The sequence below is a fragment of the Lolium perenne genome, chromosome 6, assembly GCF_019359855.2.
Source record: "Lolium perenne isolate Kyuss_39 chromosome 6, Kyuss_2.0, whole genome shotgun sequence".
NCBI classification, from domain to species: domain Eukaryota; kingdom Viridiplantae; phylum Streptophyta; class Magnoliopsida; order Poales; family Poaceae; genus Lolium; species Lolium perenne.
The window spans coordinates 144,045,589-144,059,411 of record NC_067249.2 but is presented as its reverse complement, the minus strand read 5'-3'; the positions used below and the strand labels follow the sequence as shown (position 1 = coordinate 144,059,411).

The 13,823-nt window shown below is 42.1% G+C and overlaps 1 long non-coding RNA gene across 1 annotated transcript; it reads right to left on the bottom strand.

Moving 5' to 3' along the window:
* Window positions 1-315: 315 nt before the first annotated feature.
* Window positions 316-3,553, bottom strand: LOC127307355 (uncharacterized). Its single transcript, XR_007855428.2, has 2 exons — window positions 848-3,553; window positions 316-672 (listed from the first exon to the last, which is right to left on the bottom strand). It is a non-coding gene; the product is annotated as an uncharacterized lncRNA (long non-coding RNA).
* Between the last annotated feature and the right edge of the window lie 10,270 nt (window positions 3,554-13,823).

Here is a 13,823-nt window from a genome sequence, read left to right as displayed (position 1 = left end):
AGTAGAGGGCCCTGTATCCTGTTTTCACGGGCCGAAAACTCGGACGAGCATATTCTGTTTTACGGGGTGGGGATACGGGTTCTGCTAGCTCGTCCGAATTTTCGGCCCCTCAAAACAGGGTTTTAGACAGCAATTTGCACAACAATTTTAGATCAAATATAGTACCACACTATTGATCCGTAAAGTACCACATTCCTCTGCGATGAGTCCGTAAAAAAAACGGGCCTTATTTATTTTGCAGACAAAACTGGTTTGGAATCGTTCCGCGCAAGCACATTTTTACTACTAGTACTCTTTCAGGATAGAATGACTCAGAGATAAAAATATAGTGCATATCAATAACATGGCTGGGAATTTATTGTTAGGTAGAGGTAAACTTGTTAACATGGAAATAGATACAAGGAAACATCTGAAGCAATATACATGTTTTTTCAAAATTCTATAATACAATCAGTCTAATGAGCTATTTTAGAAGAACGAACACAAGATTTGGAAACAGAATAACAACTACACTGAGAGCAGAGATGCACACATTGGCATACACATTAAAAGTTCGCGAGGCTTTCTCGCTGTTGTTCCCGATCACTTCCTTCACCTTGAGCTCCCTCTTCTTCGGTTTGGGCTCCTTCTGCTCAAACGCAATCTGCGGGTTGTTTTCCTCAATCCAAAGCGCTATATTTAAGATTGATCAATGTGTTATTCCCATTCACCAATTAAACTTTTGTTATCACCACGGACCAACAGTCTATCCGTATAGTACTGACCAACGCGATTATGAAGTTCTATATCAAATTCTGTTTGGTACTGCTTTAGAAAACTGGCAAAGATTACTTGTCGTGACCCTTACCTCAGAAGATGCCTTCCCCACGTGCAACCCAGCTCTTTACTCCACTGGTCCCGCACCCAGGAAGGCAAGATTCCTTCTCGTGACTTTTACCTCAGAAGATGCCTTTGCCTGAGAGAGGCTACGAGTAGTGTTGTAGATGTATTAATGGTCCTACACATAGAGGCCATAGAGTTCTCCGTGTCTCACCATACAGTCCTAACTTTAACAATCTAACATATATAATTATATACATGGACACGTCTAACTAATACTTAAGTTGTAAATAAAAATAGGACAGACACCTTTGCAATATAATGAAACGATGATATGCTGAAGACATCCGACAAAAAAATACAGGCAATCTAATATGTGTCAACTCCTGCAAAATGCGTTAAGAGTACTAAATGAAGCACTACATATATTAGTTAGTTCATTTGATCGGGAAACTAACTGAAACCACCAAGTAGTCGCACTAATTCTTATCATGTACAATTTTGTAAGGTTCATCTAGGGGTGCAATCTTAGTCTCTTAGAGATTAGTTAACATTTACCTGATAAAAGGTTGATATCCCACTAGATGCATGCATGTACACCATGTATACAAAGACGAATTGAAAATATAAGGTCAGAAAAAAATAATTTACATGCTCCCTCTTTGTTCCAACAAGTCACTAGGCTACTAGTATAGAACTCAGGATTAGTGAGATAACAAAGCAGAGATTCACCAATTGATTTATGCCAGGCACCATGTATCAAACATTCTAGAATCAGGATAAATATGTCGAATCGGGTTAAATTTGTCAAAACAGTATAACTGTTACTACCCCCGTTCCAAAACATGAGCCTTTTTCGAAAGGCTTATATTTCGGAATAGAGGTAATATATGCTATCTCTTACAAATATAAAACACAGGAATAACAATAGGGAATAGAGGAATAACACTAGGCAAGTTTATGATGTCAAACTCGGACATTATATGCATTTATACTATTCATTTAGGTAGCCATCTCAGGTACATGGACATCTTTCACCAACAGTGCAAGAGTAAAAAACGAAAAGAACATCTAAGCAATTCCTTAAATGATATGGTTATCATTCATGTGCCCACTAGGTACAGCAAAAGGATGGAATATTAGGAAAATTTGTACCACCTCTGTCCAAAGATGTTGAAAGTTTGTCAAAATTTGAATGTATCTAGACACTCTTAGTGTATAGATACATTCAAATTTTGAAAAATCTTCGACGTCCTTTATGGACGGCTGTTGAATAGGTCACAACATGTTTCATTACAAGCTACAACTGTCGAAAATGAAAGTTAACATCATTGATAGACCACCGGAAGCCAGCAAGATGAACAATAGGCTTCTTATATATTCATATTAACTAGCAGCTACCACTAAATAACTTGCCCCCTGTCTATACACAGTCAGTGACCTTGTAAAAGATAATCTAATCATTAAGGTACAACTCTTGAGAACACGACCAGACTGCAGGTTTCAAAGTAAATGGTGGGCAATCACTGAAGTAGAAGCTTTCTCTTCTACATTTATTACTGCATGAAGAAAGTAGTTTTCTGCATTATGCAAGGATCAACACAATCTGTTCAAATGATCTGAAATACTAGAAGACTAGCAGATCTAGGAGCAAGAATCCATCACTCATCTATCTTCTGTCAGACGGTAACTTATGCATGGGTTTTACATGCATCTTAAGAAGAAATTCATACATTAATCCCAAATATAATTGAAATTGTTTATAGGTGTGATCATTGTGCATGACTACTACTACGTCGTTTTGAGATATAAGAACAGACTCCCCTTTTATAATTATTTATGGGCTGGGATCTGCATGTGCCGCACTTCACACTCAGAAAATATATCTCATGTAAGATGTATTTTGTCTGTCAACTTGCTAAGGGGTTATCTAATAATAAGTTGACTGAGAAGTCACATCTCTAAGCTAGCATCCCGACCTAGCCTTCACTTATAATCTACAGATCTTAAATTCCAGTAACATTTTGATAAAACTAAACATTTCCAATAATATAATTTTAGTCTGAATGGCGTGACATGTTAGGCGACAAAGATTCACCCAGAATTCAGGCAACTGATAAATAAGCAAAGGCGGTGGGGGAAGGAGATTAAAACGGCGTTAGCTAGATTCAGACTAAAAGATTCAAACATTGCAGCCAAACGAACAGAGACCAAACAATAAGCTGCGACTTTGAAGATACCTCAGGTTCCATCTCCGTGCCCGCGAAGTCGTCGTCGCTTGGGAGAGGCGAGATTGAATTGTTGTTTCCTCTTTTGATCCGCCACAGGGGAACACCGCGTTGTAGATCTTCGATGTGGCACGCGGGATCTTGACGGAGGGGTATCTAAAGCAAATAGCAGAAGTAGAAAGGGTACCGGCGACAAGATCTGGAGCTTTGGAGACGGGAGTGTGGGGAATGGTGGTGGCGGAGCTAGGTAGTCGTGGGGGACTAGAACAGGGGAGTAGGAGACGGAGGGTGGGGGTGGAGGCGGGGACGGGGGCACGGTCCCAAGAGATGCGCGCCGCTTGAAGCTTTCCGATGCTTCCGGCAATGGCGGCGGCGCGGATACAGGCGTGTGGAGAAGAAAGGGCGGACAGTAGTCGCCTCGGACGAGTGTGGGGTTGGGGAGAGGGACGCGTACGTGGAGATGGACACGGACGGGCCCCTCGGGGGGAATCTTTTTCACTCCAATACAGTACCGCGCAAAGGGTACTATACGTCAGATACGGGATCTATACATGCATGTGGCCACTGTCCGGTCAACGCGCGGCTCGGATCACTAGTGTTTGGCAGCGGTCCGGATATCAGCTACGCCCGAGATCAGCAGCAAAATCTGCGCGTCGATATCCATGGCGTGCAGGCAGCTCCGGCCCGCACGAAACGCGATCTCGCTCACCCTGCGCTGTCGACTTCTCTCGGCACCGGTAGTTTCACGGCGTGTCGTAGTTGTAGCAGGCTATGGCGAACCGCCGACTGCATGTCATCGGCCTCCTCGAGCATGCCAACACATCGGAGAAGCGACGGAATCTCCATAGATTGGCTCGGCGGTGTAGCTAAACTTGGGGGCATCGTGTGGTTATTTATTTGAGGACACGATCGACGGGTTGTAGCTGGACTTCGAGGCGGCGTAGAACTTTCTGGAGAAAGAGATCGAAACCAACCTAAAGGGAGAGCGAGGCTGCGTTAGTTATGCACTACGTCGCGGGATCAAACGTGTGCAGGTTCGATAGACCAGGACTGTACCGAGATCAACAGGGACTCCTGTCTTTGGCGTGGTTCCGTCCGGTGGGGAGACGCACGAGCGAACGCATCTAGGCTACCACCACGACGGACCAAGCGAACGGACGAAACCAAACGGACCGAACCACGGAAACGCTTCTCCCTTTATTATTAGGTATAGATTACATGAAAAAAGGGCAGTTTTAGTACTCGTCCGATCCATATTACTTATGCTAAAATAAATGTATCTATAACTAACCGGAGAAAGTAATAAAAAATGAAAATGTAATAAAGCTGGGAGTGCATGAACTTGTCCCGCATGTGCAAACTCGTGCATCAAGTTGAATACCGGTTCAGTCAAGTTCATGAACTTGTCCAGAGGGTGCAGTTTGGTGCAGATTGGTAGAAAACGATAAAAATACCACGACATGTCAAAATATCGTCTATATTCAGTAAAAAGACTACAGCAGCACCAGGTTACAAGTTACTCATCATGAAGCTAATATAAATTTAGCCCCTTCTTTGTACTAAATGCTACTACAAGTTAACCAGGAATCGCTCTACCAAAGATCGTCCGCATAGAAATCCCCAAAAAATCTAAACAAAAGCAGAGGATCGGGCTGTCGGGCAGCTCAAATAGTACATAAATTATTCACAATTTTAATTTATCGACAACAAATTTGATTAGAGAAATGAATTTTCTCAACTCAATGGCGGGTAGTTGAGTACATAACATTCTCATATTCTAACTCATAAGTGAGCAAGAATAGATGTCTCACATGACAAACTGACAATAAACAGACCGGGTACATGCATACCCGCGGGTATGAAGCTATACATGTGACCTACACATGACTTAACGGGTGGAGTATAGATGTTACCTATGGATATAAAAGTGTACATGTATCCTGCCCATGCGGGTATGGTACCGTGGGTAAAATTGCACCAACATTTTTTGTCTTTTCTTGTTTTAAATTTGTTATACAAAATTTACTCCGCTTCGGTATGCTCTTTATATGTTCAGGTTTATTTGCTAATGTATATAGGTCAATGCTTCTTGGCGTATGTTATTGGATGCATTTAACTTTTGACCCGCCGTGGTATTTGAGTTCAACCTCTGCTTTGCATGCAATTTATATTTTGACCGGTCATGTTATTTAACTTGAACCCCTCCTTGTCAGCCCAAAGAGAGGGATGTTTTATTGCATCCTCTATGTACACCCCGGTACGTACGATGTCCCACCCTTAACTATGATCTGCCGGAAGGCAAGCATGATGCGCGCAACACATCAAGTGTTCTTGCCGAAGTGCACACAAAAACAAAGCCTTCATAAATGTGTTGAATCGCATTTTTATGAAAACCTCCTATAAATCCAAACATTGAGTGTTGGTGCAAAAAAAAAATGCAATGTGTTAAAATAAAGAACCCACTGTACTATTTGTAAGCCCGGCGTACACTGTAACATACATAGCGACTGGGTGCAGTTGGAAAAATAAAAAGAGTTGGTTTGGTTGGTTAGTGAGCGAGCCCAAGCTACACGAACTGGCTACCGTATCGAGACGAAGCCATGAGCATCCACCCTGCACAACACTTGTGCTTGATGCCACGGCGCTGGGCCGTATCCGTGTAAGCCCCAGCGCATCGTATCCGGGCGTTTGGCCGAGGTATTTTACACCCCAAGCACAGCCACCCCCGCCAGCGATAAGCCGGCAGCCTAGGGCCAGGCCAGATCCCGCTCTACATCTCATTTCACGCGCGCGCACTCCTCAGCGCCCAAACCGGTGGGCCTGCCACTCTCCGAAGCACCCGCGCACGCAGACTCTCTCTGGGCCGGGCCTTCCTCCTGGGCAGTTTCCGCCAAACCGTGGGCTGCTCTGCGCTGCGCTGACGGAAAGAGGGAGACGGGCCTTTTCATCTGGCTGACATGGGCTGCAGAGCCCACCACCGCACCAAACCAACTCTTTAGCCCTCCCATAGCTGGAGTAACGAGCGCGCGCTGCCACGCTCGGCTGGTGCGGGGGTCGGGAGCTGCGTATTTAAGCTGGTGTAAATGTTGTTCGGTTAGCGAGGTGGGACTAATAATTGGTGTCGAGTCTTCTGCGCGGGGAGAGACCGAGGGGAATCGCTTGGCTTTGCGTTTTTCCTATGGTGTTGGATTGGATGGGCCTCCGTTACGTGCTCTGCTTACTCGGTTCCAAACAAAACGGCCAAATCCTGTTTAAGCCTGGAACTGAATTGCAAGCAAGGTCCACCGAGAGGCTTAGCATCAACTCTGAATTACAAAAAAACCACTTGTTTTCTGCTTGGACTAAATCATTTATACTTAGCTGAAGCTGGAGTATTGATGTTGCAGGACCGTTTTGCACCGGAGATTAAGGGCCACTTTTTTTATGCTTGTGCAGCCGCTTCTAGGTGCCAAAGTGGAGGAACCAAATTTTCAAAAGAACTGTCTGGCTTAACCTGGGCTTATTTTCATCCAAAAGTCAACTCCTAGTGCAATTTTAGAAACTGGTGGAGAGTAGTTTCCCGAGCTTCTGCCTAAGAGAACCGAAGCGGTATCTTAACTTGACCTTCAATTTACTACATTTTACAGCAGATTGCCCCTCCACATTAGAAAACAGTTGAAAAGAAGAAAAAAAAAAAAAAAAGAGGATCGAAGCGGTCTGCCTCATCGAACCACCCTTCATCGGAAAAATAGGAATGTCCATGTAAAAACTATATGAGTTGGAGTTTGACATAGACCATCTTAGCATCCGATGCGATCTAAATTCCCAAGTGATTAGTTGGAATATAGGGAGATGTGTCTCAATCACATCTTTGTTCTGTTAACAACATCCTACTGGTTATTTTTTATAAACACACCCAGTCATTTCGAAACATGAGAAACTACACAATATTCTCATGAGGCTTGCTCCACTACAACTCCCTCCCCAAAATTCGACCCCTCCCCAAAACTCAACCAAACCCAACCGAGCTGTCCAGGCTCATATCCAAACCAAATCCAAAACCTAGTAGGCATATGTATAAGCATACCATCGCGCCGCAAGGCAGTCCGGCGCATGCACGGCGAGGCAGTCCGGCGAGGGTTTTCAAATTTGAAAATAATTCAAATTCAGAAAGTTTTCAAAATTGAAAATTGTTCAAAATTAAAAAAAATGTTCAGATTTTAAAAACATCAAATTTAAAAACCGTTCAAATACAAAAAAAATTAAATTATAAAAGCGTTCAAATTTGAAAAATGTTCGAATTTCAAAAAAAAAACTAAACATTTTTAAAATTTCAAAATTTTCGAATCTGAACAGATTTTAAAAATTTGTTCTCGAAAAATATTTTATTTAAAAGTTAGATATTTAAAAAAACTATTAACAGAAAAGAAACAGTAAAAAGAAAAAGAAAAAACGTACCTACTCTAATGGGCCGTGGCCCAACCAACCGACCTAGTGGCTGGGGTGTGCGGTACACGCCGACCAGATCAGGGGAGGTGCTATACACCACCCTGGTCGGTGCGGACCAGGCACCGCACCCCCCAGGGTGCCTGTTGGGCCGGCCCAGTGACGTTTTTTTCGTTTATTTTCGTTTTTTCTGTTTTTCTCCGTTTCTGCTGTTTTAATTTTTTTCTTTTTAAAAAATTTAAAATGCCAATGTGAAAATTTTTTGGAAATTTTTTTTTCCAAAATTTGTATATTTTCGAAAAATTGAAAGCATTATTTTCTAGATTTTATTTTTTTATATGAACAATTTTTGGATTTGAACAATTTTCGTGGTGAACATTTTTTAAATTTGAACAAATTTTAAATTTGAACATTTTAAAATTTTAAACAATTTTTGAATTTAAACAAATTTTATATTTGAACGGTTTTTAAATTTGAACGGTTTTCAAATTTGAACGGTTTTTTAGATTTGAACGGTTTTCAAATTTGAACATTTTTTAAAAAAAATTTCAATTTGAACAATTTTTTTAGAATTAAAATTTTAGAATCTAAAAAAATATAAACAAAACCGAAAACAGAAAAAAGAAAAGAAAACAGAAAACAGAAAACTGAAAAAGAAACAAGAAAAAAAAAGCAAAAACGAACTGCACAGGCTAAACAGACCCAAATGGGCCGGCCCATACCCGACCAGGGGGTGTGCGGTGGCCGGTAGCCACCGACCTGGTCGGTGTATAGGTTTTGCCCCAGATCAGTGTACAACACCCGGAAAGGATGGCACCACACGATACGACGGCCGTGTGCTGAACAGAAAAGCCACGAAAGTGATCTTGACCGGCCGCACCAGTGTCGCGCGCGCGGCGGAATCCATGATGCCGACGCGCCCACTGTTGCATCAAGCGATTGGAAGAGGAACTTGATTCTGCTTCTGGATTGCTGCAAGAGACAACTGATCGCAAATAGTAGATGTGCTTCTTTTCGTTTCTTTCGAACGGCTAGTGCAAAGCTTCCAGTTAATTGTGGCGACCACTAGCTTAGGGGAAGCCCAACAGAAGCCCATGGAGGCCCAGTCCTCTAAGTGAGCGGCCAGACGCTGCAAGCCGAGGGGCATCCGACAGCTATGTAATACTGGGAAATAGGGGAAATAGGTCGAAAACCGGCCTGGGAACCGGTGCCATCCGGGTGGCAACCAGTGGGCTTGGCCACCCCATCCGGCCCAGCGCCGGTTACCAACCGGCCTGCCCGGCTGCCATCCCGGCCGGACCGGGCTCCTGGCCGGACTGGGCCACACCGCCCACGCGGCCCACTGCGTGCCCCGCGCGCCCCCTTGCTCCCTCGCCGCCTGGCCGCGGCTGCTCCTCATCCGGTCGGTGGCCCGGCTGGCCGGATGGCTGGCCGGCCTCCTCACCCAAACATCCGGTCAGCCGGCCGCCGCCGGCTCGGGACGTTTTTCTAGCTGTTTTTTTGCCCGTTTTCTTGTCTTTTTCCCCCCCAACAGTTTTATTTGCTCCTAGCTATAAATAGACCCTTCTTCCACCTTGAGCAACTAGTTCTTCCCATTCTCTCTCCTCCATTGCTACTATTTGAAGAACTTGCTCTCCCCCTTGATTCCTCCAATCATTCTTGCTCATATTTGAGGATTTGAGAGAGGAGATCTAGATCTACACTTCCACCGATCGATTTCTTCTCTAAGTGAGGGAAACTCTTGGGATCTAGATCTTGGAGTCTTTGGTTGACTTTCCCCCTTGTTCTTCCTCTCCAATCTCATCCTAGCATTCGTGGCTTTGGTGGGATTTGAGTGTGAAGGACTTGAACACCTCCGGTGTTCTTGCTTTGCATCATTGCATAGTGTTGAGCTCTCCACCACGATTTGTTCGAGTGAGAGACCGTGAGCTTGTTACTCTTGGAGGGTGACCTCCTAGTTGGCTTGGTGATTGGTGCTCCGGTGATCTCTTCAAGAAGATTGTGAAGAGGCTCGGGCTTCTCCTTCGTGGAGCTTGTGAAGTGGTTGTGGAGCTTGCCATCTCCGGAGCGGAGGAAAAGCTAACCATAAGGAAAGGGCCATTATCCTTCGTGGGTGTGGTTCGGAGAATAGGGTGAGCCTTCGTGGCGCGGGGAATCCTTCGTGGGACCTCCACTCCTCCAAACGTGACGTACCTTGTTGCAAAGCAAGGGAACACGGGAATACATCCTCGTCTCCGCGTGCCTCGGTTATTTTTATACCCGAGCTCTCTTTCCTTGTGATAGCCATCGTGATTGAAGTACATATATCTTGCTATCACTTGTGCTACATATATCTTGTGCCTATCTTGCTTAGCTCTAGTTGCTATTGTTACACTTAGTTGAGCTTAGCATATTTAGGGTTTGTGCTTGTAAACTAAACGATAGTTTAATTCCGCATTCTTACAAGACAAATCCGCGAGAGTTTGTAATTGCCTATTCACCCCCCCCCCTCTAGGCGACATCTCGATCTTTCAATTGGTATCAGAGCAAGGTCTCTCCTTGTTTTAGGCTTCACCGCCTTGAGAGTAAAGATGTCGGCTAGTAATTTAGTGCACAATGACACAATTGTCTTTAATGGCACAAATTATCTTTTGTGGCGAAATTGCTTACTTTGTAATCTTCGGACCTTGTGTCCACATATAGAGCAATTTCTAGATGTTGGTTTTTCTCCTCCGATGGATTCTCAAAATCTATCTTTAGAGGATGAGAAAAACTTACATCTTGAAGCTCTAGTATCTAATGAGCTTTTATTCTCTCTGAGACCCGATTTTCGTAGGTTCTTGATATATATAAAGCGAAAGTCGTCTCATGAGATGTGGATCAAGCTTAAGGAAATGTTTGGTGGATCCACTTCTCATTTGGTCGGTGGTGACTCCGAGGAGCTCTCTTCCCCTTCACATCATGAAGAGTTCCAAGTTGCTTCCACCTCCGGCCGTGATGAGTCATCATCTTCTTCCACTTCACCAACGTGTTGCAAGACACAAGGTAATGATATGGTGAGTGGTGAGGGAAATTGCAATGTTGATATTGTGCTCAATAGTGATGACTCTTCATCCCTATCTCATTGCAATGTTTCCTCTTTGGACTTAAACACATCTTGCATTGAAAATAATCTCCATTCTTGTGTTGATAGTCCTTGCATATCATGTGTAAATTGCTTACATAGATCTCATGAGGATATGCTTGCCTTGTCTTGCTCCCATAATCAAAATGTTTCTATTTCCTCTAGTTGCTTGTTGACTAACATTGTAGAGGAAACCGAACACTCTATGGATCAAGACATGATTTCAAATGAGGATTCAAGAATATCTTCATCTTCATCCTCCGGTATGCACATGTGCCTTATGGCAAATGGACCAAAGGTATCTCCTACTTTGACTCCTAACACATCCTCTAATGATGAGAGTGATGATGATGATAATGATGAAGAACATAATATCTTGGTGCATGATATGGCAATGGTATATGTTTCTCTTCGTGGTAATAAAGAAGCTCGTGCTTATCTCGAACACTCTATGGATACCTTGAATAAATATAGGGAAACCATAGTGGAGTTGGAGTCCCATGTTGAAAATGGGGAAATGAGATTCACTCTCCTCAAGCATGAGCTAAAAGATGAGAAGCATGCTAATTTCATGCTTACACAAAAAATTGAATCCTATATGCATGAAAATGAGAAAACTATTGTTGATGCTTGTGCTACTAACTCTAATTCTTGTGAAGCATCGACCTTAAAGGAGAATGTTGAGCTAAGGGCTCAACTTGAGTTGCTAACTAGCAATTATAGGGAATTGGAAGAAAGTCATAAAAAGCTCTCAAGCTCTCATGATGAACTTCTAATTTCCTATGATGGGCTAAAGTTAGCTCATGAGGCAAGTATCACTAAGGTAACATCTTGTGAGCCTCATATGGATGTTAGCACAATCTCTACTACAAATGCTATATTGACATGTGCTAGTCCTTGTAATCCATCTAGTCAAACTAGTGATACACCTTGTGTTGGATTACTCACTTTGCCTTGTTGCTCTAACAATGAAGCTTCTACTTTCTCTAGTACTTGTATTTCTACTAACCATGTAGAGGAAATAAAAGAGCTCGAGGCCCAAGTCCTTTCTTTGAAGAAAGACTTGGAAAAGCGTCATGAAGGGAAATCCGCACTTGACAAGATGTTGAGTGCGCAACAATCCCCCAATGACAAGAGTGGACTTGGATTCAAATCCAATAACAAGAACAAGTCCAAGAGCAAGAACAACAAGAAGAAGGGCCAAGACAAAGTCAAGGATTCGGCCAAGATTGTTTGCTTCAAGTGCAAAGTTGAAGGGCACCATGTTAGATCATGCCCATTGAAGAAGAAGAAGCACTTGAGTCAAGGTCAAGCTCATGCTCGACCTCAAGTTGAAGATAGGCCACTTCCCAAGAAGAATCAAGATATTATTCCCCAAGAGAAGAAATCAATAAAGAAGAGAAAGGGGAACACTTGCTACTTATGTCGTGAGAAGGGGCACTTTGCTTCTTCTTGCTTAGGTGGTACCTTATCTAACCCTATAATTGTTGATAATGATTATTCTCTAGGGAAGGATAAGGATGGCAATGTGTTTGCCAAGTTTGTTGGAACTCAAAGTGGTTTCAAGAAAAGAACCATTTGGGTTGCCAAGCCTATTGTGAATAATCTCTTAGGACCCAACTTGGTTGGGGACCAACAATCTCAAACTTGATCAATAGGTGCATGTGGAGGGCATTGGAGATTTGGCTACTTCATGAAGAATTAAGGGATCTTCATATATTGTATTTTTACCAAGCCAAGTCGTATGGATTATCATCTATATCTTATATCTAATGTTCCTCCTTGCGGTAACTTATACTTCAACTCTTCATGTTTATTGTAAGTTACTTGCCCCTTTGCATGTTTGGTTTTGTACCAAATATATGTATGTATGTGTTGTGTCTTACTTGCTTATCTTGTGTATTCAAGTATGTTTGTTTGACTCACCATATACTTGTGTATTGTTTTGAGCCTAATGCACCTTGATGATATCTTATTTGGCTCTCTTTGAAGTGATTAATGGAACATCCCATTTTGGGGGAGTGATATGCTTTGTGCATCTCTCTTTCTTTAAAATGTGTGTACATGGGTACCACCACTTAGTATTGATATTGCAAGATTATCTAGTCACTATGTGGTGTGCCATACTCATGAGAAATTCAAATTCTAAATATCCATTAATCATCTCTAGTTGAATTTTAGTTGCCTCTTATTTAGAAGAAATGTGTTATCACATTATGGGGGAGTAATATGTTTTGTACATATCACAAGCCTAGAAAATGTGAACATATGAGGTTATGCCACTTAGAGTTGATGCTCTTAATTATCTTGTTCCTAGGTGGCATGTTTGCTCAAACAAGCTCCATTCCTAATAAAAATATTTTATTACTCACCTTGTGGGTTTTTGTTTGATTATGAAATTCTTGGTGCGGTTTTTCCTCAAATACATATCTCTATATCTTATTTGGGACACCGTTTGCTTCAAGTTATTCTAATCATTGCCGTGCGTGATTGTGTGACTAGTTGAAGCTATCAAGAATCTTCATCCGTGCATAGTGCTCAATTCTATATACTTATCCTATGCCTTTTATTGTGAAGTTGATCCTTTCTAACATTGTCAATACTCCACCGGAAATTATTTCCAATATACTCATTGTCTTTGACAATTGATAACCTTGTATGTGGTTGAATTTTTGGATCATCTTCACCTTGGATTGTTTCTTATTGCCTTATTTTACTTCCAACAAATCTTTGTTGCTCCCATGAGTCTTCCTTGTCCCTTTGAAAAATGTTTTGATAAATTCTCTTGATTCATATCAAGTGTTTGTTTTGGAAGACAAACCTTTTCCTTACGGTACATTGTGCCATTGTGAAAAGTGTATAGGGTTTGGTTTATTTTGTTTGAACCTTGCTCTTTTGGGGAGTTTGCTATCTCATTCTTTCTTACATGATTTATTTGCTTGAATGAGATAAATCCTTGAGCATGTTTGCTTTATTTCATCCTTTATGCTCAATGGTTTCTTCTTAGTTCATTTGTTGAACTTTGTTGAACAAATCTTTTGTGATTTGCTTCTTAGATATAACTTGGACAACAAATTTGTTTTGTGGCACCTCTATGCCTTATCTAATTCTTTTGGTGTTTTGTCCAAAGTATATCTTTCTTGGATCTTTAAAGGTTTTGGTGCATGCTTATATGTAATTTGTTTATACTTGTAGCATGCTTGCTTTCTTTTGATTCATTATGTAGGATATACTCCATCAAATCCTAA